At 42.8% G+C, this 4,803-nt stretch overlaps 1 pseudogene; it reads left to right on the top strand.

Annotated features, from left to right (window-relative positions):
• The first annotated feature begins 511 nt into the window (after positions 1 to 511).
• On the top strand, positions 512 to 1,582 carry LOC142443610 (glyceraldehyde-3-phosphate dehydrogenase-like; annotated as a pseudogene).
• The last annotated feature ends 3,221 nt before the right edge of the window (positions 1,583 to 4,803 follow it).

Below are 4,803 nucleotides of genomic sequence, written 5' to 3'. Positions count from 1 at the left end.
CTTAAAATATGTCCCTAATGAAAGACCCTTGAAATCAAATCCTCACAAAATTGAAAAAAGGATATAAATAATTCGACAATAATAGCAGAAGACATCAATACACCACTCTCAAGGAAAAACAGAAAATCATGAAAGAAATTCCATAAAGACACACAGGAGCTCAACCACACATTCAATAAAATCGACCTCATAGACATCTACAGAATTCTCCAGCCAACAACAAAAACACCACAGTACATGTTCTTCTTTAACTTCCATGGAACATTCTCTAGAATAAACCACACAGAGCAGGCCACAAAGTGCGCTTCAACAAATTCAAAAACATGGAGACGCTACAACCTATCTTCTAAGACCATAACACTAGAAAACTAGAAATTAACAATAAAACAAACAGAAACATAAAGACAAACACATAAAGACTGAACGAGATACTGCTTCTAAATGGGTAAAAAAGAGAGGAAATTAAAAATTCCTTGAAACAGGCTCTCTGCTCCTCCTCGTGCGACAGACAGCCGCCTCTCCCGTTCCCGGGCAGTCCCAGCCGCATCCCCGAGACACGATGGTGAAGGTCGGAGTGAACGGATTCGCCACATTGGGCGCCTGGTCACCAGGGCTGCTTTCACTTCTGGCAAAGTGGAGATTGTTGCCATCGATGACCCCTTCATTGATCTGAACTACATGGTCTACATGTTGCAGTATGATTCCACCCACGGCAAGTTCAAGGATGCCATCAAGGCTGAGAATGGGAAGCTTGTCGTCAATGGGAAGGCATCTCCATCTTCCAGGAGCGAGATCCCACCAACATCAAGTGGGGCGAGGCCGGTGCCGAGTATGTCGTGGAGTCCACCGGTGTCTTCACCACCATGGAGAAGGCCGGGGCTCACTTGAAGGGCGGTGCCAAAAGGGTGATCATCTCTGCCCCTTCTGCCGATGCCCCCATGTTTGTGATGGGTGTGAACCACGAAAAGTACGACAACTCCCTCAAGATTGTCAGCAAAGCCTCCTGCACCACCAACTGCTTAGCCCCCCTGGCCAAGGTCATCCATGACAATTCTGGCCTCGTGGAAGGACTCATGACCACAGTCCACGCCATCACTGCCACCCAGAAGACCGTGGACGGCCCCTTTGGGAAACTGGCGCAATGGCCGTGGGGCTGCCCAGAACATCATCCCTGCATCTACTGGCGCTGCCAAGGCTGTGGGCAAGGTCATCCCGGAGCTGAATGGGAAACTGACTGGCATGGCCTTCCGTGTCCCCACCCCCAATGTGTCCGTCGTGGATCTCACCTGCCGTCTGGGGAAAGCTGCCAAGTACGATGACATCAAGAAGGTGGTGAAGCAGGCATCCGATGGTCCCCTAAAGGACATCCTGGGCTACACTGAGGACCAGGTTGTCTCCTGTGACTTCAGCAGTGACACCCACTCTTCCACCTTTGATGCTGGGGCTGGCATTGCGCTCAACGACCACTTTGTCAAGCTCATTTCCTGGTATGACAATGAACTTGGCTACAGCAACAGGGTGGAGGACCTCATGGTCCACATGGCCTCCAAGGAGTAAGAGTCCCCCTGGACCAGCAGCCCCAGCAACAGCACTAGAGGAAGAGAGGCTCTCAGTTGCTGGGGAGTCTTTGCCCCTAATTCAATCCCTTAACATACTGAGAATATAACATCGGAACCCCCTGAAGGAAGGGGAGGGGCTTAGAGAGCCTGACCTTGTTATGCACCATCAATAAAGTACACTGTACCTAGAAAAAAAATTCCTTGAAACAAATGAGACCAGTAACACAACATATCAAAACCTTTGGGACACAGCAAAACCAGTCATCAGAAGCCAATTTATAACAATCAACACAAACACACACACACACACACACACACGAAAAAAAGGAGAATGCCATAATCAATACCCTAACACAACACCTTCAAAACCTGGAAGAGAAACAACACAAACCTTCCAATAAAAGGATAAGGAAACCCTAAGGGTCAAAGCAGAAATAAATTATATGGAAAACAAAAAAACAATGAAAAAAAATCAAGAAACCCAGGAGGATTAACAAAACAGACCACTGACAAACTTAACAAAAGAAACTCTGGACGTTCCCAGAAAAACAAATCAAAAGGATGACATTACAACAGATCCACATGATTTAAAAAGAGTAACAACACACTACCATGAAAAGCTTTATTTAAACAAATCCAAATCCAGAAGGAATGGACAGATACCTGGAAAGACATCATCCTCTCAAATCAAGCAGACAGGTATCACTAATCTGATAGGCAAGGATCTTCCCTTGTAAGAAATGATACAGTGTACTTTCCCCTACCATCACGCTCCATGCTCAATATGAACAGAACTCAATCCATTAAAAACTCAATCTGTCCAAAGCAACAACTCATGGACTGCAGCTCACCGTAGGACTAACCTCACAGAAACTCTTCATATCAACAGTACCTTAAATTCTATCATGGAATAAATTATTGATGTTATCAATGCACTCACCTTATACCCAAGGGGGATGATTGACAATGGTTTTCATTTTTGTTTGTTTTTTGTTTCATCTGTTTCTGTTTGTTTGGTGGGTTTTTTTTTCCCTTTGGTTGTTGCTCTTGTTGGGTTATGTTTTTGTTTTTGTTGTAATATGACCAACAAAGTAAAGCAGAGTTGTACATATCCCGTGGACAAACAGATGGCTTGTGGGCTCCCACTTCTTCCTAGCCCCAATCCAAGAAGAGTATCTAGTCAGATTAAGGCTCTGGCAGATCCTCTGGTCACAGGTCAGGCACTCAAACAGCTTTGCTATCAGACAGAGACTATTGAAACTTCATCATGGTGGATCAAAGAACAGCATGATATGCTAACTTGTCTGTAGAGCTCCCTCTTAACCCAACCTAAATTTGCTCTGGGCTTAAACATTTCCCTCTGTTCCACAACAGAACTCTCTTCTCTGGTTTGTTAAATATTTCTAGTGGCCTGTTTCTTTCATACTTTAATCTTTATATTATTATTACTTTATTTTATCTGCTTCATTTTTTATTGCTTATGTTAGGTTCTCCATTTTTATGAAACACAGAAGGGATAGATGAATTGAGACCATGGCCAATTTAATGGTTTATTGGGGTCAGGGGGTGGGGAGGGGGAGGGAGTGGGAGGTCAATGAATGCAGAGGGGGAGGGGGCATTAGAACTGATTGTGAGGACGTTCATACAACTCTTTCTAAAATGGAAGTGTATGATCTGTGAATTTTGTATCCCCCCAAAAAAAACTACATTAAGAGAATAAAACACCCTCCAGATTCCTTTCCCCTTGGACCTAAATATCCGTCTGAGTGGCTAAAATAAGGAGGAAAAGTGAAACTGAAAGTGGACTTTCAGTTTCAAGTTCATTTCAAACATATGAAAACAATTTTTTTCTTTAATGTCTAATTAGGAACATAACACCGGGCTGTTAAACATTTCTCCTAACGGCAGTTTGCACCATCTTGTTTACCCACAAAGAGAAGTAAAATTATTTTCCAAGACAAGCAGGTTCCTCCCACACCTGTTGACTTGAAATCCCATTAACATTCACTAAACACCCTTGTAAAAGTGTCCACTGATTTGGGATGACCGCAGAGCCATGCTGTATGGCAGAAACTGACTGGCCTTCGCCTTCTCCCCGCAACAAGAGAAAGTGACCCCAGCTAAGGTGAGGCCTCCCCTGTCGAAGTGTTTTTATGATGTACAAAGAAGGGGTGATGTATTATTCGTGAGCAACACACAGGCACACCACCTCATTGCTTGGGAGGCAGGAGGCAGCAGATCAGATCGCGGGCCTGAGAACAGAGCTTGCCTTTGTGCATGTATCCTTGTAGTAGTGGTTTCATACAATATTTATCCTTTTGAGATTTACTAATTTCGTTTATTATAATGTTGTCTAGGTCTGTCCATGTCATGAGGTGTTTCGGGGTTTCATCGTTGTGTTTCAAGGATGCATAGTATTTCATTGTGTGCATATACCAAAGTTTCTTTATCTATTCATCTACTTATGGGCATTCGGGCAGTTTCCAGCATCTTGCTATTAAGAACTGCGCTACACTGAACATGGGAAAGCATGTCTGTTCATGTTGCATTGCTTACTACTTTGGGTTATATGCCTGCAGAGGTATGACTGGGTCACATGGGATTTCCACTCCCTGTTGTTTACATAGCACCATATGACTTTCCACAATGGTATACATGTTTACAAACTGACCGGCAGTGTATAAGAGTTCCAATCTCTCCACATCCTCTCCAGCATTTGTTGTTTTTTTCTGTTTTGGGTTATTTTTTAATTGGACTATTGTTGTGTGATGTAAGGTAATAAATCTTTTTTTTTTCCATCTCCCAGATGGCTAGGGATTGTGAGCATTTTCTCATGTGCTTGTTAGCCATTTCAGTAGCATTTTAATGACTTGTCTATTCATATCTTTTGCCCACTTTTAATTGGATTATTTAGGGTTTTGTCTTACTGCAGTGTTACATAAGTATATGGATTTTTAGTAATCAGTCCCTTCTCCTTTATGTCATTTCTGAAGAATTTTTTCCAGTCTGTGGACTCTTATTTTACTATTTTGAAGTCTTTTGATATGCAGAAGTGTCTTATTTATAGTATCATTACTTTTGTCTTGTGCTCTGTGTTTTTCCTTTATTTTACTTGGTAGTATGTCTATGCCCTGCAATAGGACCCTTAAATTCATCCCAATGCTCTCACTGATGATCCTTATAGATCTGGGACTTACATTTCGGTCTCCAATCCATCTTGAGTTCAGTTCTGTGCATGAGGTGA

Source organism: Tenrec ecaudatus, chromosome 3, assembly GCF_050624435.1.
Source record: "Tenrec ecaudatus isolate mTenEca1 chromosome 3, mTenEca1.hap1, whole genome shotgun sequence".
Taxonomy (NCBI): Eukaryota; Metazoa; Chordata; class Mammalia; order Afrosoricida; family Tenrecidae; genus Tenrec; species Tenrec ecaudatus.
This window is presented reverse-complemented; position numbering and strand designations above follow the sequence as displayed.